The sequence below is a fragment of the Arvicanthis niloticus genome, chromosome 13, assembly GCF_011762505.2.
Source record: "Arvicanthis niloticus isolate mArvNil1 chromosome 13, mArvNil1.pat.X, whole genome shotgun sequence".
In the NCBI taxonomy this organism is placed as follows: domain Eukaryota; kingdom Metazoa; phylum Chordata; class Mammalia; order Rodentia; family Muridae; genus Arvicanthis; species Arvicanthis niloticus.
Genome location: NC_047670.1, coordinates 74,097,176 through 74,125,140, shown reverse-complemented (window position 1 = coordinate 74,125,140; position 27,965 = coordinate 74,097,176). Strand labels below are relative to the sequence as shown.

The window sequence follows — 27,965 nt, the reverse complement described above, 5'->3', positions numbered from 1 at the left end:
CATCTTTCTTGGGATTGAAGAGATGGCTCCTCAGTTCAGAGCGCTTTTGGTTTGGTTCCCAGAATCCACAGTTGCTCACAACCACATGTGACTTCAGCTCCAGGGGCTCTGATGCCCTCTTCTGACCTCCAGGACCTCCTGTATGCACATGGTGCACACATACACAAAACATGTTTGATTATACTTAAGGAGCACATACATACATACATACGCACATGCTGGGGGGGGACATGTGTTGGTTACTTCTACATAAGATAAAAACTGCTATAGAGGACTTTATCTTTTGTTTCTAGTTGTTCAATAAACAGAAATCAAGATTAAAAAGTTTGGCTAGGCCAGGCAGTGGTGGCACACTCCTTTAGTCCCAGCATGTGGGAGGCAGAGGCAGGCAGATTTCTGAGTTTGAGGCCAGCCTGGTCTACAGAGTGAGTTCCAGGACAGCCAGGGCTACACAGAGAAACCCTGTCTCGAAAAACAAAAACAAAACAAAACAAAACAAAAAAAAGTTTGGCTAGAGAGCTGGCTGTGGTATCTCCTGTTTTTTTTTTTTTTTTTTTTGTATTAGGAGGCAGAGGCAGGCAGATTTCTGAGTTCGAAGTCAGCCTGGTCTACAGAGTGAGTTCCAGGATAGCCAGGGCTACACAGAGAAACCCTGTCTCAGAAAACCAAAATAAAATAAAATAAAATAAAATAAAATTTGTATTATATGTGCTTATCATTACATGTATGGGTGGTGGGTGAGCATGTGTCACAGGACATATATGAAGGTCAGAGGGTCACTTGCTTCAGGAGCTGGCTCTTTGCCATGTGGGTCCTAGGTCAGGTTGTCAAGTTTGACACAAAGCATCTTTCTTTATCCACAGGAGCTGTCTTCCTGGCTCCCAGAGATTCTGTTTTCAACAGGCTGGAGAGACATCTCAGTCAGTAAACTGAAACACAGTTTGGTCTCCAGATCCTGTATGTTAAAAAGTTGAGGCACAAACACTAGTTTGTAATCCCACAATTACTATCCTCAGCCTAGGCTATGTGCTGACTTGTAGTCTCAGAGAAAAACCAAATAAACACAAAAAGGCCTACACACATGCACACACACACACACACACACACATATACATACACACACATAAACACACATACATACATACATACATACGCACATACATATCTACATATACACATACACACATATACATATATACACACATAAACACACATACATACACACACATGTATGTATGCATGCACATATACATGTACACATGTACACCCCAGAGAAAGAGTCTGTTTACAAAATGAAATAAAATACCAACGGTTAGCCAGTACTTCAAGTACCAGCTTGCTCTCAGGAGTGCTGTCCCTGAAGCCCTGGCTTGTAATTCTGCCTTATAAACAAGAGAACTGGGAGTCATGGCTCTGCTTCTACCAACCCACTACACAAATCCCAAGAGACAAACAACCGAGCATCCTAAGGCACATCCTTCAAAAGCACAGTGATAATAAAAATACTGACATGAAGCGGGACACACTGAGCATACCTGGGATCCCCTCTGGTTAAAGACTCCATGTTGACAATTCCAGAAGTGGCATCCAGAGCTTAGCCATTGAGAGCATCTATCACGTGTGAATGACTGGGTCAGTCTGCTTCTAGAAGAGCCTGTCTCCTCCAGGATTTGTCCTGGATGGGGCACTGTCCTCTTCCCAATGTCTTAGCAAGGACTGACATGTGTTTACCCTAGCCTTCTGCTTTGGCATGGCTCAGTGTTCCAACAATCTTGGGCTTGGTGGATCCAGTTCTGGGGTCATGTTTCAATGTTCACAATGTTTCTGACAAATACAGTAACTAAAACTCAGTTTTATTAGACTTTTTCCAATTCATCTACAAAGATAAAATATTTTGGGCATAACTCCAAACACATATGATATAAGAGAGTAATAAATGTGAAGAGTAATATACACAGTATGTTGTTTATTTTTAAAGTTATTTGTTTGTTTCTTTGTTTTTGAGAGAGTCTTGTGGTACAGCCTTGACTATCCTGGAACTCTATTTGTAGACTAGGCTGTGGGATGTAAAACCATGCCAGGAAGTTTGGCAAGATAGAGCAGGTTGAGACCTGGAGACTTGGTGGGCACACACCTGATGTCTAGGCGACTCCCCACTCCCTGCCAGGTTCCTGGCCAGGAGTATGTGCCACACTCCGTCACATAAGGAAACGTGTCCTATAGTCACATAGGCTCAAAACAGGGTTCTCCATGTTAATGAGGTACCTAGAGTCCTGGAGGGTTTAGCCAATAAGCTTCCCTTCCCAGACATTCCTCCCTGCAAAAGGTCCACCCTGAGAAGTGGGTGTGGTACAGTATGCATCCATTTTCTGCCATGAACAACCAATAACCTGTTTAGAACCATAGACTGTCTCTTCCATCGAGATCCACCATGGGAAGCCATGGAGAAGGCATTCACCCACAGAGAAGCAGCTCAATACTCCTGTAGAAGGCCTCTGTGTGCTCCTTGTCACAACTGCCAAGCCTGCCTCCACCCAGCTAAGGATAATCACTGCTGGAACAAGCCTTAGCTCTCCTTCCTCCCCACCCCTGGCCCCCAGGCTTAGGGACACCCCAATTCCATTCTCTGCTCTTCTGAGACTCCCAGCTGTGCCTGGGATGTCCAAGAGTCTGAGAACCCCACAGCCCTGGCCTTGTTGCAGACCCAGGGACACCCCCCGCCCCCGGACCAGGTCCAGCTTTCCCACCTTCGGAACTGTATTTCAGTGCTTCCCTACAGCCCAGCTAGCCTTGAACTCACAGAGATAGAACTGCCTCTACCTCCTGAGTGCTGGGATTAAAGGCATATGCCACCATTGTAAGTTTTGATGAAAGTATCATATTCAATTTTTTGTTGTTTGTTCTTACAGATCTTGAGACTGAATGAACCAAGGACCACATGTTGCTGTGGGGCATCCATCAGAGACGATTGCTCTGACATAGATTTAAGCCAATAAAAAGTCTTCATTACTGGTGGCAACTACACTGGGTGTTCAGATCCCACTGTAGCCTCAAGCCTTTCTCAGGTGAGTTTTTAAGCACAAAGACCATGTTCTGGATTGACATACTTCAGTTAACAAGAACAGTTAGCCAGAAGCAGAACTACAGAAGCTTAAAAGGCAAGGTAGTACATTTAGAGACTTTCCCAGAACTTTGACAGACTTTGATGGATTAGGTCTTTGTTTTAGTTTTGGCAGGTGGTGCTGTCTATGTGCTGAATTGTTGTTGTTTTTTTTTTTTTTTTTTTTTTTTTTTTTTTTTTTTTTTTTTTTTTTTTTTTTGGTTTTTCGAGACAGGGTTTCTCTGTGTAGCCCTGGCTGTCCTGGAACTCACTCTGTAGACCAGGCTGGCCTCGAACTCAAGAAATCCGCCTGCCTCTGCCTCCCAAGTGCTGGGACTAAAGGCGTGCGCCACCACTGCCTGGCATATGTGCTGAGTTTTACAGCCTGAAAGGTACTTCCATCATGGAGTCAGCTGTGATAAGGTTTGAGGGGGGCTGTTACATATGTGTTAGCAAAAGTGTTCTGCCACTAAGCTGTATCCTCAGAATTGCTTATTCTTTTGAGACAAGGTCTCATATAGCCCAGGCTATCCCTGAACTGCCATTCTTCTTGCCTCAGGTTTTTGATTTGGGTTGTAGGTGGGATCCACCAGGCCTAGCAAGCATGCTAGCATTTTGATGTGGTAGTAAGTATCCAACAAACGACTTTAGAATTTATTGTGATCCATAATTCCAAAGGCCTTCATGAAGGGGAGCAGAGGTGGTGCTGGCCAGGAAACAAAAAAAGATGCCAGGTTCTTTTCTTTCCCTTCTGTATTTCTCCGAGACTTCAAGCCTCCGGGCTAATGTCAGCTCACATCTGAGTATGTGTTTTTCACTTAGCCTATCTTTTTGGTAACTCCCTCATGGTCATGCCAAGAGGGCCTTGATTTACTAACCCAGGTGTCTCTCAATCTAGACAATTAAGACTTGGCACCACAGAGTATAGTCTTAGTTATTTTGGCTGTCTTTGTTTCAGGTTTTCCAAGTTACAAAATGGTAGCAGTAATAATACTCACCCTGCATTACCAGTTAAGATGAGCTGGTTTAATGCTGGCTTGGTTCATTTTAACAGCATCCTCGGATTAGGTGTTCTAGTTAAGGTGTGGATAACCTCTGACCTGTGAACTGAATCTCTCTGATGGCCTGTTCTGTACAGCTCATGAGCTAAAATGTTTTTTGTGTTTCTCAATGACTGTGAAGAGGAGAGGGAGGGAAGAGGTATAAGATAAAAAGGGAAAGGCTAGGATTGGTGGTATATACCTTGGTCTTTCAAGACAGGCTTTCTCTATGTAGCCCTGGCTGTGCTGCTTGGTGGAGATCTTCAATGGTTTCAATAAAATTCTAAAAACTCAGGGCTGGAGAAATGGCTCAGCGGTTAAGAGGACTAGCTGTTCTTCCAGAGGACCTGGGTTCAATTCCCAGCACCCACATGGCAGCTCACAATTGTCTGTAAGTCCAGCTCCATGAGTTCTGACATCTTCACACAGATATATGCAAGCAAAACATCAATGCATATAAAATAAAAGTAAAAAAAAAAACTAAGACTCAGAATTCTTCCTAATAAATATGTATTTTTTTTTTGTTTGTGGGTTTTATGTTTGCTGGGTTACAGGCTTACACCACTGTGGGGAGCCGATAGTAGGTGGCTATCATCCTTGCAGCCATCTTGAGCCATATACCCTGACAAGAGACTTGATTACAATAGCCTACAACAGCTGAGCACACTCTGATAACATCTTGTTTTAGATACCCAGGATTTTCCCTTGGGAGTGTGAGACTTAAGAGTGTGATTTAGAGATAAGACCGAAGGGCTTGATTTAAAGGCGTGGCTTAGAAGTGAGACATATAAAAGGCGAGAGGCAGACAGAAGAAAGTAGTAGTAGGCACTTGAGACTCAAGACAGGCAACTAGGGATTAGACACTTGTACTTGGATGAGACTTGAGATTAGAACTTGGAACTTGGAACTTGGAGGCACTAGGGACTAGGAACTAGGGACTAGGAACTCAAGACTTGGGACTTGGACTAGGAAGAGAGACTGAAGAATAAACAGGATTGAATCACACTCTGTCTGGTCTCCATTCCTGGAGTCTGTCCTCACTCTCTCTCTTGCTGAACCCCGACCCGCCAGACCAGAGCATCCTGGGGCAGTGCCAGCACTAACAATTTAGCCCCCAAGGCTTTTGGCAGTGCGGGTTCCAACACTGATAGAGTGGTCTGCAACACACCACCTTGCCTAATATAGATATGCATTGTGCTATAACAGAACATATAAAAACTTGCATTGATAACTGCACAGGCTCAGACTTACAAATGATCAAAGAAGCAGAAAGCCAGGATGGTAGCACATACCTTTGATCCCAGCACTTGGGAGGAGCCAGAGAGGCAGGTGGATCAATATAAGTTTGAGGTCAGCCTGGTCTACAAGTTCCAGGGCTACATACAGAGTGAGGCCCTATGTCAATAATAAATAGGTAGATGGATGGATGGATAGATAGACAGATAGATACAGATGATATAGACAGATGGATGGTAGACAGACAGACAGAGATAGCTTTTGAGCCAGGTGGCAGTACATGCCTGCAGTCCCAGAACGTCTGTTATTCTTGGTATTTGAGAAGTTCAGGGAGCTGGATGCCAAGCTCTAGTGCAGACTACATAGTGAAAGGGGGGAGGTTGGGCAGGGATGAGCTGGAGCTCTGAGCCTGGTGGGGTGTGGCTGTGGTGGGAGGTGGGAGCTCCAGGATCATTGCATATTCAAGGCTGTCTTGAAAACAAAACCAAATCAACTCATGTTCATTGCCTTCCTTGAAAACTAGATATGAGGCTGTCTCTGGAGCTTTCACTGAGGCATCAAGAGTACACAGTTTGTCAGTAGAAAGGCAGGGTGGTGCAGAGTCTAATGTATGACCTACTAGTCACATGGAGACAGTTTTGTTTGGGTCTATATTTTGAAAGTAAAGATGAACAGTATTTCTGCATGATCCCAAAAGTGCATTCAGACATCTGAACACTGCTGACTATTGTTTGCTAACAGGGATGTGACCCATCTCCCAGTAAGCTGTCCGTGTGTTCTGGTATTTCCTCCTGCCTTTTAGAATTACCAGCCATTTCACAGTTAACTGGGAAAGGGCAGGTGTGTTAGAGATATGGAAGAGGAACCAGCAGCAGCCAACCTAGGGAGCACTGCTGTCCTTTGCACAGGAAAAGACAGGAGGAGGAGAGAAGGGCCAGACTCTGGTGATTTAAGGTGACAGACACCAAGAGTAACTGTCTTTGAATTTAAAAGCTGCAGTAAGAAAGAACATAATTAAATTACACGAGGACAAAGAGGGATAGAGAAAGACGAAGAGGTGTTCTCAGGTCAGTCTGCCACCACAGCCGGGCACTGTTCTCTGAGCGTTCCCTAGAGAGGCTTCCCCACCTAGTGACATTTGAGGTATTAAACATGTGAGATGAGATTGGGCACCTTGAGCATGTGACCCTTACGGGGCTGGCCGTGCTCCCTTCCTGCTGAACTAGTTTCTTATCCCAGAGGCCGATCCTGGAGCTCAGGTGTTCTCCTGTTCCCCAGTACTGTGTGGGCATCTATCGCTCTCACTGAAAAGGATGAGGATGAGATCAGATTCTGCTGTGAGGCATGCAGTTTACCTCCTGGAAATCCAGCGTGGGAGAAGAGGAAGGAATCCGAATTTGCTGACAATGGGGCCCAGGGTCCTTTTGGTTATGACTTGGAAGCATTGCTACTGCAAAGAAGAGGCTTAGTGAAAGAAAGAAACTGGTCTCATTACTTGTGGTTAATAAGTCAAAAAGGGCTGGGCATAGTGGCGCACGCCTTTGATCCCAGGCACTTAGGAGGCAGAGGCAGGAGGATTGCTGTGAGTTCTTGGTCAGCCTGGTCTACAAAGTAAGTTCCAGGCCAGCTGGGACTATATTGTAAGACTCCGCTTTAAAAATAAATAAAAAAGGGGGAGGGGGAATTAAAAAATGGAAATCGGAGATGAGTCTGACAAAAAAAAATAGCATGTACAGGCATGGAATGTTAAATAATAAGTTTTAAAAGTATTTTAAAAAGAAGTAAAAACAAAATGCAAACAAACTCTGACTTCAAAGCCTGTGCTTGCTCTAACAGTCTGAGAGTGTACGGCTGGATGTCAGCCCCTCCTCTTACTAATGCATCAGCTCCCTCATGCAATGCCATTCCCACCACAGAACAGTGACTTTAGCCTCAAACAATTTACTATTCAGCTTTTTCAGAAGCCGACAAAATCCCAATGGTTTGTCATCTGCTGAAGTACTTGAGCGAGTGTTTAAAATCCCACATGGAAAGCTGGGTGTGGAGGGACAAGAGGATCGTGTTAGTTTGTTAATTTGAATAAATAATAAATAAATAAAACCCTAACAGAGTGGCCGGAAGTGTGCTGATCTTGCCAGCAGCAAGTTTTTCCAAAGGACAATCACTTCCACCTTGGTTTATTGGAATTGCGTGGAAGCAGAAGTCAGGAAATCCCCTTCCTTGATTTGTGGTATTTATGTGGTGGTTGTTTATAAAGAACAGACTTTATTCTCAAGCCTTGACATTTTCGAGTGGTTTTGCTCTTTAATAGAACATAGTCTGATTTATTTTTAAAGGTTTCCACATGAGGAGTAATTTTATTCCTATATTCTGGGAAAATAAAACTACAAGCAAAGAATGCCTAATTCTTTTTCTTGTCCTCTTGAGCCTGCCCTCCTGTAGCCCAGGCTGGACTCAGACTCACTACACAGATTAGGATGGTCTGGTCTATGTGGTGAGCTCCAGGACACTTTGGGCTACATATAGAAGCCATGTCTCAAAAAACACTGAGAACAACAACAAAACCTAGCTAATTCCTTCTTACAAAACATGTGTACTCACTGCAAGGATAACTTTAATTCTAGAAACTATCCTCAATACACTCATGCCACTCTAGCTAGGCTATTTGGGAAGAAAGGAAATTGTTCACATATGAGGAATACAGTTCTTTTTCATGATAACCAAGAATCACTTCAGAGTTTTTTTTGTTTGTTTGCTTTATAGTTTTTGGTTGTTTTTTTTTTTTTTTTAAACAAAGTAAAACAAATTATCTTCTCACTGAACAAGTTGTCATAAGGCTGCTTGCTGTGTCAGCCTAACCACCTGGCTTGATTCCTGGAACTGCTGAAAAACCAGGGTTATGGTGGTGGATAGCTGTAAGCCCAGCATTCCTCTGATGAAATGGGAGGCTGAGACAGAATGGGCCGGAAACCGGGAATGTCTGGCCTGGAGGCGAAGCACAGGAGAAACAGTAAGACAGACTATGTCTCAAGTAGGTAGAAGGTCAGAACTGATTACCAAGAGTCCTTAGTCCTCCTTACACATTGTGCCACACACACAGACACACACTGGCACATGGTTGTGTATATGTGTGTGGTGTATCTGCAGGTGTGTATATGTGTCTGGTTGAGTGTATGATGTGTGTGTGGTTGTGTATATGTGGCATGTATGTGTGTAATTGTATGTTTGGCCTGCTTGCATGTCTGTGTACCATATTCATACCTGTTGCCCATAGAGGCCATAAGAGGGCATCAGATCCCCTAAAACTGGAGTTACAGATGATTGTGAGCCACCATTTGGGTGCTGAGAATTCAACCCTGGTCTCTTACAGCAGCCCCCGTCTCTCCCCTGGTCTTCTCCTAGAGCAGCCCGTCTCTCTAGCCCGGTAACCAGCTTTCCTCTTCCATATTGTTTTGTTTCCTGGTTCTTGTGTCAATGAGCAGCACTCATTGTTCTGCTTTTCGGGAGTGGGGTAGAGGGGGGTGAGGTGGTGGAGGGACTGGGGCTGTGTCAGGTAGTTAGGCTGAAACAGTGAAGGTTGCTTTGATTAATAAAATACATACAAAAGCAAAGAAAATTAGTTGTAATTTTGACATCACAGCGGATACTTTTTTTCCTTCTTGCAGTGCTGATTATCAAACCCAAAGCCAGCAGGTGCAGTGGAGCATGACTTTAATGGAGGCAGAGGCAGGTAGATCTCTGTGAGTCTGAGGCCTGCCTGGTCTACAGAGTGAGTTCCAGGGCAGCCAGGGATCCATAGAGAAACACTGTCTCAGAAAACGAAATAAACAGACCACCAAAGCCTCACACCTGCTAGGGAAGTTCTCTGTCGCTGAGATTGCAGACCACTATCATAGGGGGGTTCACAGAATCCCTAGTGAGAACCTACAGCACGACATTATCAGGGGAAATGCAAAGAATATAGCTAAAAATGTGCACTCAAGGAACAAGACAACAGGATAGGAGGTGCTTCCCAGGGAGATTTTCCTCAGGAGGGACAAGGGCAAGCACCTGTGTGACAAGGGGCTCACTGACCATATCTGAAATGGCTTCTTTCCCATAGACTTGTTTTCTATAAACCAGACCTGCTAGGCACAGACTTTCATTCTGGTCTTTCTAATGTCTTTGCTTCCTAGTCCATGCGTGGCAGGCTGGAGAGCCAGTGTTCACAGTAGGCAGCAGGGACAGGATTGGCAGGAGAGAATGAATTCACCCTTGAGACCAGAGTTGAGAAAATAAACTTAGCGCATGCACTGCAAGAGGAGAGAGGTCAAGGACACACCAGAGTACTGGCTGCGGCTTTGAAATGCTTTCCAACGCAATACTCACTGAACACAATTTTGGAATTTCGGGTAAGTGTAGTGTACTGACTGGTTTTGTGTGTCAACTTGACACAGCTGGAGTTATCACATAGAAAGGAGACTCTCTTGAGAAAATGCCTCCATGAGATCCAGCTGTAAAGAAATTTTCTCAATGGGAGGGTCCATTGTGGATGGTGCCATCTCTGGGCTGGTAGTCCTGGGTTCTATAAGAAAGCAAGCTGAGCAAGCCAGGGGAAGCAAGTCAGTAAGTAACATCCCTCCATGGCCTCTGCATCCACTCCTATTTCCTGATCTGCTTGAGCTCCTGTCCTGACTTCAATTAAACAGAATTGTGGAAGTGTAAGCTGAATAACCCTTTTCTCCCCAACTTGCTTCTTGGTCATGATATTTTGTGCAGAAAAAAAAAAAAAAAACTCTGATTAAGACATGTAGTATAAGGGTGATACAAAATTACACTGTCTTTTCTATGTCTGAAATCTACAAAAAGTGACAAATGTTACCAGTGACAATCTCAGGCTCAATAAAAGTTGATTAAAAAAAAGTAGAATACCCAAGGTCAGAGGCAAGGCTCAATGGTAAAGACACAGCCAAGTCTGATGATTTGAGTTCATTCTCCATGATCTAGGCAGTAGACGGTGAGAACCAACTCCCTTTCCAGCCCAGACCTGGAACCTCTACCTCCCAAGTATAAGGTAACAGGTGTGCATCATAATGTCTGATTCGGTTGGGGGATGTCTGGTTTGTTGGGGTTGATCCAGATTTGTTCATACAAGGCACAAATTCTACAATCTGAGCCACATCCTGGCCAGTATTATAAATTTTCTAAGGTTCATGCTGAAGTAAAGGGCTACCTAGGACTTCACCCTAATGCTCACAGACATTTTCACTATGTATTTAAACAGAAGGCTTTCACCTGAAGCTGCTTTTGGCAGTGATGAATGTCCACACTTGGACCTTATACTTTGAGAACTGTTGCCTCAAACAAACAACAACAAAATTCCAGTGCCTGGAAGCCAGAAGCAGGCAAATCGTTGTGAGTTTGAGGTCAGCCTGGTTTAGAGAGTGTATTACAGGGCAGCCAGAGTTTCATAGTGAGAACTTATCTCAATGCACACACCCTCCCTGCCCGTCACTACTGCAACAACAAAAATCACCTCAGAAGATAAAAACAGCCAAGCATAGTGGTGCATGGTGTCAACCCCAGCACTCCAGAGACAGAAGCAGGTGAATATCTGAGTTTGAGGCCAGCCTGATCTACAGAGTGAGTCCCAGGACTTAAAGGATTACACAGAGAAATCCTGTCTCAAAAAAATCAAAACATTAGAGGAAGATGAAGTATAGTCTTACTCGGTTTACGTTCCTCCACAAAACTGGAAAGAAATTGTCATGCTGTAGACTCAGAGACTGGGTGAGTTTACCAATGATAACCTGGGCAGCGCTGAATCCCGCAGCTAAAGCAGCAAACGAAAACAGAGAGAACTTGAAAGAGGCCTCCCCATTCTAGAGAGGCACAGGAACAGACAGGACACAGATTCTCACTATGTGTTCTTAAGATGGCCTCATCCACGGACACTGAAACACCACTTCCATCGTGGGGCAACATTTTCTTTTGCTCTCTTGTAGGAGTGTTGTGCTAAAGGCAGCAATAATGTATCCTAGAAATAGCTGGCAGGGGAAGGTCCTGTGAGGACAGCATTAACTGGTGGCACAGCGGAGAGCACGTGATACACATGTGTGAGCTGTATCACCCATCACGATGACTCTTCCACGCTCATTAGAACCATGGGGTCACTTCATTTGTATTTTTCTCTTCATCAATCAAAGCAAACCCCACAGTCAAGCTGTCTACACTTGAGGTGACTCTTCTGGTTTCCCTGCACCCAGGGAAGGATCTTACAGTTCCTCCACTCGGGGGTGCTCCCCTGAATCTACTGTGGAACTGCAGGCTCTTGTAGAAGTCGTTTCCAGGGTGTGACCATGGATCCCTGGATCTGATAAGCATGTGCGTCAATAGTGATGATGTGGTCTGATCCCATGACCAGTACCAATTGTGCAGAAATCACAGTACGACCCTTTCCTTTTTACCCCGCGGGGCAAACAGGGAACTGGGTCACTGCAGTGACCCTGCATGGGGCAGTCTTACACATGCTGAATTTGATGAGCAATGCCTTCAAGCTGTGTTCAGTTTCCTTCAGCCCTGGGTGATACAGCATTCCCCCCTCTGAGGCTTTCTTTCATGATGACAGTGGTTTCCTGGTGAACTTCTCAGTGGCCACCTTGCCCAGTTCCAGGCCAGGAGGTCAGTCACATGTTGGGACAGGTCCTGGTATAAGCTGCCTCCCAAAAAGGCAATGTCAGGCACTGTAGATAATTGTAATTTTTTTTTTTGCTAGCAAATTCTTATTAGACTTCACTTTTGTTGTTGTATGACTCAGGGTTTCCTGTATACTAGGCTGGCCTCAAACTCCCCATGGAAGTGGAAATTTCTGGTTTCTTTGGAAACTCAGTTATGTCATGTGATGTTTTTCTGGGGCAGACAGGTGAGAGGACTTGTGATGTCAGAATGTAAATATGACCCCACAGACACGAGGAGGAGGCTCTGGCATTGGTTCACCTTGCTCTGTCTGCATAGTCTCTGATGATAACACTCAAGTATTGGTTTGCCTTGCATCGAGTTGCTGATATTTGATTGCTGTGACTTTGTAGAGAATAACTCAACAAAGTACTTCTTGTTATATTCTGGCCGCTTCTTGCCACTTCTGCAGATTTGGAACAGCTTGTCACAGCCTCGTGGTTTCTACTGAATCATACTGCCATTGTTGGCTCATGAGTGGTGACTGGACTGCTGGTTCGTGCTGGTGTTTGCTAGAGGACTGTACTGCTGACAACAAAGACTGGAATAGCCCCAAAGAAAACTATTTCTAAACAGATCCATAACCCACATTTCCTATTAACCTTCTTTTCCACTACCTCTGGTGGGCAGTGGGCTAGAAGGAAGGCTGAAGCGTTTAGGAACCCTTATTAAAGTAGGTTTTGAAGAATCCAAGCCCACATCCTATGTAGTAAAACAATGGCTCTCAACCTTGCTAAATGCTGTGACCCTTTAATACAGTTCCTCACGTTGTGATGACCCTACCCATAAAATTATTTTTGTTGCTACTTCATAACGGTTTTGCTACTGTTATGAATTGTAATGTAAATAAATATGTTTTCTGGTGGTCTTAGGCAATCCCCATGAAAGGGTCATTAGACCCCCAAGTGGGTCACGACCCACAGGTTGAGAACCCCTGTGGTAGAAGATGGCTTTACACCTCAGATCCTTCTGTTTCCATCCCCCAAGCGCTCAAATTACAGGCTCATCCTCGGTGCTCAAGTTACAGCTCCCACTACTACCACGTCAGAACATGTCTGACCTGTGTACTAACCATTAGTCCCTAAATGTACTAACCATGGGATTAATTCCATTGCTGGGAATTGAACTCAGGACCTAGAAGAGCAGTCAGTGCCCTTAACCACTGAGCCATCTCTCCAGCCCCTGAAACATCTTGGTCCCAGCCTTTTTAGCAGTGGGTTGCTCTTCCTTCCCAGTCTTTTCAGGATCTCTGTGGAAATGGAGATGAGGCATGACCTCCCATGGGTGCGCACAGGAGATGGGGCCACATATGTGCTATGCACAGAACTTCTTGGGCTACAATCTACCATCAGACCCACCGAGCTGTGGCTGTTATGGGGACAGCAATGTCCATATGGCACCAAGGAGAGATGGCAGGTGAGTTGACAGCTCTGTGAAGAGCTTGTGGTCCGCCCTAGACCAGTCACCACCAGAAGCTGTAGCTCCTGGACGGCTGTTTGGATTAGGTTAGTAAAGGTCCCAGGGGTGAGACAGCCAGCAGCTGAGGTGGGTCCAGCGGCAGCCAGTGCTCCTGGAGGAGATGGTGCTGTCAACAGCAGAGTTTTCAATGGCAGCAATGACACTAGCCACCAGTGGCAGCTCCTTTCAAGTTACCTTCTGACTTATGATAGACTCTTACAGGTGTCCCATCCCATCTGGAAGTCAAGGTTGGTGCCACCTGAGTGGGCTGGAGAGATGGCTCAGTGGTTAAGAGCACTGACTGTTTTTCCAGAGGTCCTGGGTTCAAGTCCCAGCAACTACATGGTGGCTCACAACCATCTGTAATGGGATTTGGTGCCCTCTTCTGGTGTGTCTGAAGAGAGAGAGCTTCAGTGCACTCATATACATAAAATAAATTAATTTTTAAAAAAAATCCTGATAGTTTAGCATTAGCACTGAAAATGCAAGCCCCCTGTGGTGTTCTACCACCTACACTTTCAAAAAGACCCTTTGGGAGTTAAGTTAGTGGTCTAGTAGGTAAGCAGCTGAGACAAGATTTAAAGCCAAACCCCCAACACAGGCCACATATTGTTGTTGTGGAGAATGGACTCCTTATTGGCTTGGTCTTGTGTTTTCTACTGAGGGGATTCCATAGACAACAGAAAGCATTTGTTGAAATATGGTCCCATATTGGTAATTTACTCTTTAACATTCTCATCCATGGTGGGTTCTAGCTCGCAGAGGCCCTGGGGGTTACTCCCAGCCCAGTGCAAACAGTGCTGCTGTGTTTCTATGTTGTCTGGTCATCTTTTCTGTTTTGTTTTTTGATAGGGTCTGAGCCTTCCAAGTGCTGATGTTTACAGGTGAGAGACTGAGCCCAGGGCCTTGTATATGTTGGGCTAACGCTCTGTCACCAAGCTATATTCTCAGCCCTTAGATTATTAGCTTGATGGTGTTCACATAAAATAGGCAGGCCGTTAGCCTACGGTTATTTTTGTGCCAGAAAATCCTTCTAACTGATTAACTCTGAATTGAGATGGCCACTCACAAACAGCCAACCAGTCAGCTGGTTATATAACTAGGGAGTGGCCATGTGACCGTATCAAATAAGGCAAAGCCAATATCATTACTTCCTTGATCGGCTTATGAAGCTCGATTCCCAAGCTGTCAGAGCAGTTTGCTGATTTCCTATTCAAAAAAACAAAACAAAAAAACCCCCCAAAAACCAAACCAAAACAAAAAAACCTTTTAATGTTTGAATAAAATTAATTTGCCTGAAGTTTTTCTTCTTCAGTATTTTTACCCAGAAATCAGTCTAGGTTAGATTTTTTAATGATATTCTGTTGTTGGTACTTGCTCAATTCCTTAAAACTCGTTCACCAACAGCATTTTGTGGGTTCTTTGTTTTGTTCTTTTTGGGTTATTCTCACTCTATAGCGCAAGACACCCAGGGACTGAAGATAACAATCCTACCTCAGTCCTCTGGGTGCCAGGATGAAGGTACTGTGTCATGGGCCCTTTGTCAATGACTGCTTTAGGAGTTGTATAAATCTTTCTACATGGGGCCCTTATAATACTTATCAACACTCACATGAAAAGCCTCAGAATTCCTTTCATTTCACTATACCTCAGGAAAGGATGTTATCAGAGGGCGTCGTGCAGAGAGGAATGGTGGTGGAGCAAGAATCTGAGAGCCAGATGGCCAAATGCTACGCCTCTTCACATCTCTTCAGCTCCTCACATCCCAGAAACAGAAACAGCTCCTGCAGACATGGTTGAGAAGCTGAAATCCACTCTAGGGTGTGTGCTACTACCCTTCTCTTATAGTCTCTTTTTAAAAAAGATTTGTATTTATCTTATTAATATGTTTGTATATAATGTGTATGAGTGTGTAATGTGTGTGCAGTTGCTCGTGAAGACCAGAAAATGGTGTCAGATCTCTAGCAGCTAGAGTTATAGGCAGGTGTGAGCCAACAGCTCAAAGTTCACTTCAGCTACACAGTGAGTTCCAGGCTAATCTCAGCTATATCTGATGACCCTTCTCTGTCTCAAAAGAAAATAAAGGAAAACCTCCCGTTTGTTGCAGAAAACCAAACCATAGCTCTTGGAGAACTTGGACACCACCTATTCTTATCTAATCCCACACTTTCCTGAGGAAACTCAGGTCCACTGAGGTGAAGTGATTCAATGTAGTCCGAGCCAGGCCACTTTGGCAGCTCTTTGCAGCACGGGGCATGGCCTCTTGCAAAATACCTTTCCACAGAACTTACTCCGACAGCACCAGGAACTCCCCTGAAGTTGCACTTAGACCAGACTTCTGGGTGAGTCTCAGATCAAACTGCTGCAATCTCTAGTCAGAGAGAGAGATAGGGTGAGACAGAAAGGGGACGACCAGGTTGGAGGCTGACACAGGCGCCACGCCTCCTGCACACCACCGCTGCTAGGGCGACGCTACGGTCACGAGTTGAACACGCCGCCCGCCGCGAGCGAGCACGTTCGCCCCAGGCCGTGCGGGAGGCGGGAGGCGTGCGCGCCTCCGCGGCAGGGGGCGGGGCCCTGAGCAGGGCCGGGGCGGGGCCGCGGAGCTGTAGGTGCTGCAGCCCAGTTGCGACAGGTGCGCTGGGCAGACCGTGCGACAGGAGCGCAGGACCGTGGCGGTGCAGCGCCGAGCTCCGACGACTTTCTAGTCAGGTAAGCGCCTCCTCTCGCCTCGCCCTGCGCAGCCCGTGTGCGCGCGGAGACCCTGGCTGCGCCCTGCACTCTCCCCGCGTGTTTTGAGGCGGTGGGGAGTAGGAGCAGGAGCCTCACCCCCTGGGGTCCACGTTGGAGGAGCCTCCCATGCTCCGCGTTCCCTTCTGGGAAGTCCGAGGGGCTGAGCCTTCTCTGCCCGGGCCCCTGGTCTCCCACAGGATAGAGGGAAAATGGCATTTCATCAAAAGTCAAAACTCCCTCTCAGGGAGGTAATCCAGTAACTCTTTTCTTCCACGCGGCTGTTCTTCTCCAGTTTTTCTCCCTTCCATTCCTCCAGATGAACTCTGATTAAGACTTAACATCCTTCCGAACAATTCCCACTTGCTGTGTCCTTCCCAAATCGCTATGATGTATTTGAGCTGGGACCCACTGCTCACTCGCATCCGTAGGTGTTAATATTAGGTAACTGTACACCCCTGGCCACACACACTGGAGCTTGAAGTTGTGGGTGCTAGGAGCGAACCATCTGGCACCCGTCCTAGCCTCCTTATTGGTGCTCACAACAATGAGTTTAGCTGATCCTGGTGAGAGATACTGATCTGCTATTGTCTTGCAACTAATTCCAGCTTTCAAAAATCTGCCTAATCCAAATGGTTCTGTTGACTTTACAAGTTAGCCAAAGGCTCTGAGGTTATGTTTTTATGACGTTGCCCTTTGGAAGACAGATCATCTCTTGCAGCTAACTGGATAAGTGGGCTACTTTTTATCTACATAGTTACTGGTACAAGTACGTATTCCAGTCAGTCTATGGCCAACAAAGTGTGATCATGTTTAGACATCCTTCAAAAAGCTATAAAGTTAGCAGGAAGCCGGGCAGTGGTGGCGCACTTTAATCCCAGCACTTGGGAGGCAGAGGCAGGCGGATTTATGAGTTCGAGGCCAGCCTGGTCTACAGAATGAGCCCAGGACAGCCAGGACTACGCAGAGAAACCCTGTCTCGAAAAATCAAAAAAAAAAAAAAAAAAAAAGTTAGCAGGAAAGAACAACTCCGACACCTCCTCCTCTTTTTCTCCTCCACCTCTTCCTCCTTTTTCTTCTCTTCCTCCGTCTTCCTCTTTCTCCTTTAAAGAATTCCTGACTAGCCTTGAGCTGGATATCTAGACTAGGCTGGCCAAAATGTAGCCGCCTCTGCATCTTGAATGTTAGGATTAAAAGTGTGCTCCACTGTCCCTAACCTTCATTTTTTTTTTTTTAAATTACCATTTGTGTGATGTGATGTGTGGTGTGGTGTGTGTGTGAGCACACATGCATGACAGGTATGTGGAGGTCAGAAGATAGCTTATAGAAGTTGGTTCTCTTTATCTTGGGATTTGAGGATTAAACTCTGATCCTCAGACTTGTGCAACAAACATTTTCATCTTCTGAGCCATCTTGCCAGCCCAGAAAAGTTTGCTTGTTCGTTCTTTCTTTTTGTTTCTTTCCTTTCCTTTCTTTCTCTCTCTCTCTTTCTCTCTCTCTCTCTCTCTCTCTCTCTCTCTCTTTCTTTCTTTCTTTCTTCCTTTTGCTTTTTTTGTTTCTTTTGCTTTTTTAACATTTATTTATTGTGTGTGTATGGATGTGCCACAGCATGTGCATGGCATGTAGATCAGAAGAGAACTGTGGGAGTCTGTTCTTCCATCATGTGGGTTCCAGGGATTGAACTCAAGGTGTCAGGCCTGGTGGCAAGCACCTTTTACCTGATTAGCCATTTTCTCAGCTTAGAAAAGGTTGCCTCTTTTTAAAGGTCTGTATGCACATATATGTGCATTGATAGAATAACATAACACGGTACTGAGTTATGTTAGGAATTCTTGAAGGGACAAAACATTTTTTTTTTCAGTGACTTTTATGCCCATTCTTTTGTGGATTCAAAGTTGCAAAACTCCTACCCCTAAAGAGCCTACAATTAAATGGGTTAGGCAACACCACAGATACAACTTAGAGTATAGGTGAAATCATTTGCTGTTATTGTTTTGGTATTTCTTCTCTCTCTGCACCCAACCTCTTGGAAAACCTCCCAAGTTTCCTGGGGTATCGACCCCTGGGGAATGCGCTTGCTAGGGAAGCACCCCACTGCCGTATACTTATGCTTTGTCTTTGGTCAGTCAACTCACAGCCTTTTGAAAATGGGATCAGAGCCTGTTTAATTCTCCAGCAATTCAGTAAATGGTTGGTGGAGGGGTTCTCAGTGTTAATGTGTTAGACTCAGAAGCAGAGTTATCAGGTAGTCCCCGATCTGTATGTAGTCTCTGGGCCGAGACAGCATGCTGTCAATGTGAGCCAATGTTGTCATTTTATAAAAATGACCTCATTGTATAACTTTGTTTGACTTGGTACATTCAGGCTTTGTTCCCGACTCTAGTTAAAGGTGGGGCCAAGTTTCAACCTAATAATTGTAGGAAGAGAAGGTTCAGAAGTGAAAACAGCTCCATCAACAGTGGAGACACTGTTTGCTGCAGAGGTGCCCTTCAAATGCCTCGTGTTGATTCTGGGTGTAGCTCAGTGGTAGAGCGTGGGTTTAAGCATGTGTGAGAGACTGTGTTCAATCCCTAGCTCATGTACACACAGAATATAAAGCATGTCCTGTCTTATGCCAATCAGAGGAACAGGTCTGAGCCTTTGAGGATTCTTTGGGAAGTCTGATGATCTGAGACTTGTGGTTGCTTTTGAAAACCCTTCATTTGACTACAGGCTTTTGTTTAGGTTTTGGGTTTGGGGGGAGGGGGATTATGTTTCATGGAGGTCAGGCTAGCTTCAGATTGCTATGTAGCAGAGGCTAGACTTGACTCCCACACCTCTTGCTTGCATCCTCCAGAAGACCAGACATTGTAGGTATGCACTGCTGTTCCCAACTGTTTAGCAAAGCTCTAATACACACAGGATGGACATGATGTGGTCCTTCTTATACAATCCGTCTTATGTTTTAAAACAAAGGCTCCGAGTTGTTAGTGAGTATGGTAGTTGTCATATTCATTTGAGTGGTTGTGTGCAGTGAACATAGTTCTTTGATGTTGGTTGGCTAGTCTCCTTTGTGCTCGGGAACCTGTTTGCTGATAGAAAGTTTTGTAAAGGCATCAGGTTAATTTGCACATATTATGTATTTTGAATATTTATAAATGTGTATTAGAATGTTTCAAATATAATTTTAATTTTTCTGAGGGTTCCACCAATCAGCTGTAATCAGGTGTAGTTAACTTTAAAATTCTATGCCAAAGGCTTATCAAATGCATACACACATAGGAAGAAATGTTGAGTGTGGGAGATCACTAGGCATCTTTGCTGTAAATGACTACTACATATTGGGGGGAAAATGTCCTGTTTTAGTTTAAATTAGATTTATTTTATGTGTGTGTGAATGTGTGTGTGAGTGTATATATGTTTGTATGTGTGTGTATGTGTGTTTGTGTGAGTGTGTTTGTGTGTGAGTGTATGTGTGTGAGTGTGTATGAGTGTATATATGTGTATATTTGTGGTTTTGTGTGTGTATGTGTGTGTATGTGTATGAGTGTGTGTGTGAGTGTGTGAGTATGCATGTGTGTGAGTGTGTGTGTTTGTGTGTGCATGTGTGAGTGTGTATGTGTGATTGTATGTGTGTGAGTGTGTGAGTGTATATATGTGTATATTTGTGTTTTGTGTGTGTATGTGTGTGTATGTGTGTGTATGTGTGTGTATGTGTATGAGTGTGTGTGTGAGTATATGTGTTTGTGTGTAAGTGTGTGAGTATTCATGTGTGTGTGTGTGTGTGCGCACGCGCATGCAAATCCATGCCGTGGCATGCCTGTGGCTATCAGAGGACAACTTGTGGAAATCAGCTGTCTTTTCACAGTGTGGGTCCTGAGGATTGAACAGGTTGCCATGCTTGGAGGCAGGAACTTTTACCTCCCGAGGCATCAAGCCAGGCCCCAGTTTCCAGGCTATCTTCATTCCATATTACTGCAGGATACATGACATTCATTTAACTGGAGGAGTCCTCGTCTACAGATAGGAAATGCTTAACTTTGTCCTTAACATAATTTATGTGAGAAGAGACTAACCTTTAGAAGGTCACTGGGGTCTTTAACTGTGCTTTCTATAGGAAGGTAAAACACTCCATTGCAGACTGTGCACAAGTAACCTCAAGGTGTGGTTAAGTCACTTAACATAGGCTCTTGAGGCTTTTAGTAACAAATTAGTGGCTTTATGTAGTTTCTGCTTTATTATTGAGGTTGAGGTTTTTTGGTAAATGATACCTTTAGAGGGATCATTCTGATGTGTTTATTCTGTGGCTGGATGTAAAAGCTCTGAGATTCAAAAACTTTTTAAGATTTATTTTTACCTTTAACTATGTGTATTTGGGGTGGGGTAGTTATGCATGTGAATACAAATGCCCAAAAAGGCCAAAAGCATCAGATTTCCCTGGATCTAGACCTACAGGATGTTTTAGGCTGCCTGACGTGGGTACTGGGAACAGATCTTGGGGCCTCTGGAAGAGCTTAAAGGTCCTTAACCACTGAATCTCTCTCCAGACTCAAATTATTGGTGACTGAATGAAGGCTTCTTTTCATTAAAAGTAGGAGGTCTCATCCAACAACAGTCCATCCACTAGCATGTGCAATGATTTCCTGTCACTTTAAAGCATTTTGGGGAGTTGTTCTGTTCTCCACACTGGGCAACTCCAGCTGCACAGCATCTGACTCCCATGCACACACAACAGTTTACAGAGTAGGAGTTGTTCATCTGGTGGAGTGTGAGTAAAATCATGCCTGGGAGGCAGAGGCAGGTGGATCTCTGTGAGTTCCAGGACAGCCTGGTTTACAGAGTGAGTTCCAGGGCAGTGAGGGCTACTCAGAGAAACCCTGTTTTGAAAAACAAAAAAAACAAAAACAACCCTTATTTTGCAGTATGGGACAGGTGACACAGTGTTCTCCCAAGTTGGAAACCCCAAGACCTTGGAAGCTTGGCTCAGCTCCATGGAGACTGCCTGATGGTGCCTCGGCGTCAGGCCTGTACCTTCTAGGTTTAGAGCACAGTCAATTCAGAAAGATTGCTCCAGAACGTGAGTGAATAAAGAGAACTCATTTTGAAACATACATAGTCTTTCTAAATGGCTTCTCCAACCATGTGGCTTAACTTCTTGATTGTAACAAGAATCTTCTCCTTGTATTTTTCACATGCTCAAGTGTAGTGAATAAAGTCACGTGGACTGTAAGTTTAGTGTAAACAGAGGATAGTTTTGTGGTAACAGTACATCAGTGCTTAGCCTCCAAACCCAGCCCCTCCCCCATTGTTAAGCATCAATACTGTCTGGGAGGGAACCAGAGTTGGAGTCAGTGCTTCAGTTTTGGCACCCTGTAGCTCACTGAAACTTCCTTCCTTAACTTTTTCTGTGTGAGGAGATGCTTGAATCAAGGCTGGGGTCTTGGGCATGCCCCACAAGCTCTTGACCACTTAACTGCGCCTTAACCCCACTTATTCTTCAAAGTATAAGCCTGTCTGTCTGCACATCCTATCCTACGATTTCTCTCTAATAGCTGTCACTGTCTTCCCTGCTAAACTTAGCAGTAACAACGATGCAATTAACAATAATATTTTTTTTAATGTTGAAACTGGATCTCATATAGCCCAGGCTGGCTTTGAACTCCTGATTCTCCTGCTTCTACCTCCCAAGTGCTGAGCCTGCCAGCTTCTGCCAGTACATTCAGCTTAGTGGATGTTGACTGCCCTGTGCTAAGCAAGGCTTAGTGGCATACATTTGTATTCTTAACTCCTCCAGACATTGAGGCAGATGGATTTTAAGTTCAAGGCAATCCTGAGCTACAAAGTGCATACAAGGCTAGCCTGGACAACTTACTAAGTCTCAGACTAATAAGTAAGAAGGGCTTGGTGAGACAGCTTGGTAGGTAAATGTACCTTCCATTCAGGCCTTGTTTCAGTTAAGGTCGCTATTGTTGTGATGGAACACCATGACCAAAGTCAAAGGGTTTATTCAGTTTATACTTCCACAGTGCTGCCCATCACTGAAAGAAATCAAGACAGGAACTCAGCAGGGCTTTCTCACCTGCAGTGGTGTGATTGCCTGGCATTTGCGTGTTCACTAACATTGATTGAATATTACTTTTTAAGCTTTGCTAATTTGAGAAGCACAGTTGGCTTAATCTATATGTATTTATTCAGTTTATTCTGAAACTGAGCCATACACCATAGGCTTGGCTGGCCTTGAATGAAGCCCTTGAATGAGGCGGCTCGGCTGCTGGGATTACAGATTGTGTCATCCTGGCCTTGTCTTTCCTCGATTTCTACTCACTGAGCATTTGTCACACACTCTATCTCCATCTCTCTTTCTCTTTTTTTTTCTTCAGTGACTTGCCTTTTGGTCAGTCTACTTCTCGTTTTTTGTTTGGTCCTCACAGTTCAGGTTTTTGCTTCTTTCATTTATTTGGAGTGTTGAGGTCGTGGGGGAAAGATGGGCTTTTCGACTAGACTTAATGAATGGGTTGAAAAAGTGGAACATGTCAGAAGCAGAGACGGTGGTGTGCTAAAAGCCCTGTGCGACAGAGCTGGGGACCCGCCCAGTAGGCAATCCTGGTCAAGTCACTCATTGACAAATCTCTGTAAAAGGAAAGGGTTGGGCTCTTGATCCCAAAGTCCACTCTGTAAAGCTGCAGTTAGCAAGCCATTCTGGAGTCACTTCTAGTCCTGTCCCACCCAGCTTCCTGTCCCAGACTCCCTAGGGAAGATTGGTTGCAGTAAAGACAGGTTCCCCTTGAGTAAGTCTCCATAGAACCCTGAGATAATCATGTTAGCGCTTTAACTTCCAGGACTGCAGAAGCTAAAATAAAAAGCGCTGCAGTGCTTTCAGGTACTCCATAGACTGACCCTTGGGAAGCTCGTAGACTAAGCTGGAAGAGCCCTGTTGGCCTGTCCCACAAATCCTATGGTGTCTGGTGGTCAGGAACCGGGTCTCACCCTGACAGGAGGATTTATGTTGCGTGTCAGTTATTGGACAATGTCTGTTGTTCCAAGTAGAAGTTGTTCTCAGTATTTACTTTGTGATTTGTAGAAAGCTCACTATCAGAATGTTACTCTTTGAGCTGAGCCTGGTGGTTGCTTATGCCTGGAAGTCCTGCATTCGACTGAGAGGAGGATTGTGAGTTCAAGGACAGCCAGGGCTGTAAGAAGAACTTATCTCAAAGAAATAAGGAAGAAGCTTAAAAAATGATACATAAGATAAATATCCGTTTTTATTTCCCTCTTAATTTTTAACTTTTTAAACTTTATTTTGTTTTATTGTGTATGTGTGCAAGTGCACACACAGCACAGTGCACACACAGCACAGTGCACACACAGCACAGTGCACACACAGCACAGTACACACACAGCACAGTGCACACACAGCACAGTGCACACACGGAGGCCAAAGGACAACTTTCCTTTCCTTTTCTTTCAGTTTCCCACTTAATTTGGTCTTCATTTATTTAATTACTTATTTTTGCCAGAGCCCTTGAGTAGTCCTTCAAGGGACTTCAGGCCTTCCCTTCGTGGTCCAGCAGGGGTGCCACAAAAACAAAGAAAAAGTCAAGATCGTCGGCTTTTCAAAAATGTGGCTTCTCAGATCTCCTGTGAGTGCTGCTTGGGGATAGCCAAATGGGGGTTCTCGGGTCCCACCTAGACCTCTGGAGGATATATGTGGGAATGTGACATTGACCGGTTCTTCTAGAGTCTTCTAGACACTTCAGGGAGCCAGTACCCAAGGATACTGCCTAAATCTCCGTGCACGTCCTTCAAGATGCCCCCAGCGTATTTCTCCAGGCTTATCTCTCCTCACTACCCACCCACCTGGCACCGCAGCAGCAAGTGATTCATTGTTTCCTGGACCCGCCCGGTTCCCTTCCGGCCTCCGTGCCTTTGCGGTTCCCACAGCCTCCGACTGCCCCCACCCCATTCCTGATGAACCCCTGTTTCTTAAGGACCCAAAGAAAACTCGACTTAAAAAAAAAAAATCCTCAACAGTCATATTCTAATATGGACTTTTGAGTCAGTGGCTGTCATTTTATTTTTGTTTCATTTCTCGCCTTGCCACTTGCGGAATTATTGCTTCCTTGAAAGATTACAAGTACGAAGGAGGCTTTTATTTCATTGTAGCTATAATGCACACAGTGAGCAAGCAGATAATCAAAGTATATGAAATATATCTTATCTTGCACCCATTGTATTATATAGCAGTTAAAGTCCTTTCCAACTGGTCAGAAGTCCACGTTGAACCTGGCTGCCACTGGTCTCTTAGTCATCTAGTTCATCCCTCTTAGCTCACTCCCTAGCAATTTTATTCCTGCCTCAGGGCCTTTGCCTAGAACATTCTCGTCTTTTCCCTGGCTGCCTGCCTGCCTGCCTGTATCCTCCCCCTCATATTGCATTCCACTCAAATGTCATTCATAGGGTGGCTTTCTGGAGCGGCTCCAGAGCCTCTGTCCCCTTCCCTGCAATACCCCAGTTACCCTTGGTGCACTTGCCTGCCCCAGTCACGTCCTTCATTTGTCTCGATTCTCCAGCATAATGGAAGTTGCCTGAGAAGAGAGACCTTGCCTATCATTGTTAACTCTGAGCCGCAGACCCTGCCCAGTGTGGTAAGAGCTCAGTAAATATTTGCTGAGCGAATGAATAAGCATTGAAGATAGACTTCACGTTTTTAATGAGTCTTGTGTGGGTTTGCAGTCCAAAGGGGTGTGGCGCTATCTTTTAAATGGACAACAGCCCTAGGAGTTCCATGTGGGTTCACATCAGGTGGCACCCTCAGAGGATTTCTGTAGGACAAAGGGTACAGTAGCAGCTGGGATTTGATTCAATTGGTGCAGATTTCCAAGGTGATCCCAGGATCAGGACACAGGTCTGCTGCCGCCGTGTGCGCCTGCGCGTCTGCACGCTGAGTTGCGACTGAGAGAATATGGCGCTTTTGCCTCTCACTAGCCTCTAATTTTTTTCCCTTTTGTTTGTTTTGGTTTTTTTTTCGAGACATCTCTGTGTAGCCCTGGCTGTCTGGGAACTCACTGTGTAAACCAGGCTGACCTTGAACTCAGTGAGATCTGCCTGCCTCTGCGGGGATTAAAGGCAAGCGCCACCATTGCTGGCTCTCTCCTCTCCATACCCTTTAAAAACCTGGAAAACAGCTGGTAAATGCCTCAGGAACCATCAGGCTTCTGCTTTTCTCTCAGGGGGAAGAAACTATCCAGAGCCCCCCAGGAATGCTGCAATTCCCTCTACTCCCTCTGCTTACTTGGAATGAGACCAAGTAGAAATGCTTTTCGACAGTAGCTATGAATCAGGTTTGCTTACTTACAAATAATTAAACCTGACATTATACCAATTTTTTTTCTTCCCCCCTTTCTCTCTCTCTCTTTTCCCCTCCTCTCTGATCCCCGTCCCCCCACATTGGTCTTGAACTCACAGCTGTCCTCCTGCTTCAGTCTCCCTAGTCCTGGGAGCCCAGGCGTAACCCCGTGCCTCAGGTAACTGACTGACTTCCAGCCTTTTTCGATTTTCCTGACTAGGTGGCCTTACTTTTTAATTCTGTGCTTTCCTAACATGGGCTTCAGATTTTATTCCACAAATGCCTTCCATAGCAGCTTAACTTTTCAAAGCGCTTTTGCTTTTTTCCTCTCACATAACCCTCAGAATATTTGTGTCATTTAATATCTGGTTTTTAAACGAAAAGCTTGAGACTCCTTCAGTGAGTAAAGCTCCTGCCACGTAAGCCTGAGAACCTGAGTTTGGATTCCCAGAACCCAGAAAAGCCACACTCAGTATCTGTCCCATGACCTCGATGTTCCTATGACAAGATGGGAGGCAGAGACAAGAGGCCCTGGAAGAAAGAGAGACCGTGCCTCAAAGAAGGTAGAAAGTAGAGACAGATGTCTGAGGTTGACCTCTGACCTCTACATACATGCTATCATACATACATGCCTGCAATCACACACACATGCTTGTATACAGTACACACACATATACACTCATGTATGTTCATACATACAATACATAGGCAAAGATTTTTAAAAACCTGAGACCCCGTGAAATTGACTTTTCCATGTTAACTAAAAGGTATGTTCATCGGCATTAAGAGACAAAATTACAGTTCAATTAAACCATTAATATTAATGCTGAATGTAGCTCCCTCCTGGACTTCCAGCACTCAGAGGATAGACAAGAGAGGAGTTTAAGGTCATCTTGGCTACATGGCAAGTTTGAGGCTATCATGGGTTATATAAAAACAAAACAAGGAGCTCAGAGATGAGAGATGGCTCAGCGGTTAAGAGCGCTGATTGCTCTTCCAGAGGACATGGGTTCCATTTCCAGGACCCACATGGTGATTCAGAACCATTTATGACTCCAGTTCCAAGAGATCTGATGCCCTCTTCTGACCTCCACAGGTACTGCATGCACATGATGAACAGCCATACATGCAGGCAAAATGTTCATAACTGTAAAAGGGCAGGGTGTGTGTGTGTGGGGGGGGGGCAAAACCAAAACACCTATATTAATATATCTGTAATCAATCTTTAAGAAATAAAGTATGGAGCATCATTCTTGGGGAGTTGCCCAGTGTTACTGCTTGCGTGGTTTGTGTGGCCTTCGTGGCCCTGTGGCCACGGTTCCTTACAGGACCACCCTAGCTGTTCTTACCCTTGGTTAAAGCACTGTCCTGTGTTCCTCCTCTCTGATTTTCACAGAAAGGCAAAATTAGAGAGCTTGCTTGAAAAGAGCCACACTTTATTAAGTCTTTTTAATTCTCCTGCTTGAAGGAATTGGCTCCATTATCTGAACTGGCTCTTCAGATTCAGCAAGCTCTGAAAAAAAGTCATCTAAAATTTCAGATAAGAATAATTGAAGCCAAGCCTTTCCTGGAAATGGCCAATAGTGAAACTAAGAAGGCCTGTGTCTGGAGGGATCTTGACTAATTACTAAGGACATGGACTGGGTAAGGAGGTTGTATCTTCAGTAGCAGTTTAGGACCCTCCTAACATAAGGTGTGTTTCTATAGCCTTCCCCCACCCCAACCCCGGCAAGACAGGAACTATCCTGACTATCCTGGAACTCTGTAGACCAAGTCCAGAGCTCAGAGATCCTCCTGCTTTTGCCTCCTGAGTGCTAGGATTAAAGGTGTGTACCGACTCCCTCAGCTGAGTCTTTTTTTAAGATTTATTTATTTATTTTATGTATATGAGTACACTATAGCTGTCTTAGACACATCAGATTAGGAGTGTCTCAGACACATCAGATTAGACACATCAGATCCTGTTACAGATGGTTGTGAGCCTCTGTGTAAGGTTGCTGGGAATTGAACTCAGGACCTCTGGAAGAGCAGTCAGTGCTCTTAACCACTGAGCCATCTCTCTAGTTCCCCCCAGCTGAGTTTTAATTAAGCATGCAATTGGCAAGATCTATGAGCATGTGGTTTGCAAATAGATACTCAGTTTGGCTTGTTTTGTTTTTTGAGACAGGGTTTCTCTGCATAGCCCTGGCTGTCCTGGAACTAGCTCTGTACACTAGGCTAGCCTCTAACTCAGAGATCTGCCTGTCTCTGCCTCCCGAGTGCTGGGAGTGCCATCACTGGGTGTAAGATACTTAGCTACACAGTGGGACTTTGTTGAACACTGTAGGGAAAGTGCCGGCATAGCACTGTGTTCCCCGTGTGT

The 27,965-nt window shown here is 44.9% G+C and overlaps 1 protein-coding gene and 1 long non-coding RNA gene across 3 annotated transcripts in view; one reads left to right on the top strand and one right to left on the bottom strand.

The window, feature by feature from the left end:
• Nucleotides 1–16,073, bottom strand: part of LOC143434165 (uncharacterized) — a 47,183-nt gene extending 31,110 nt beyond the window's left edge. The window contains exons 1-3 of one of the 2 annotated variants that reach the window (XR_013103489.1): nt 15,840–16,073; nt 15,197–15,332; nt 2,641–8,361 (exon numbers count right to left, since the gene is read on the bottom strand). This is a non-coding gene — a long non-coding RNA (uncharacterized LOC143434165). Of the gene's footprint in view, nt 1–2,640; nt 8,362–15,196; nt 15,333–15,839 lie in introns of those variants that run through there. The other variant, XR_013103490.1, reaches the window with a different exon arrangement.
• A 48-nt stretch (nt 16,074–16,121) lies between these two features.
• Nucleotides 16,122–27,965, top strand: part of Lima1 (LIM domain and actin binding 1) — a 93,866-nt gene continuing 82,022 nt past the window's right edge. Inside the window, exon 1 of the mRNA XM_034516041.2 lies at nt 16,122–16,260. The gene's annotated coding sequence lies outside the window, so the exon portion shown is untranslated. The remainder of the gene's footprint in view (nt 16,261–27,965) is intronic.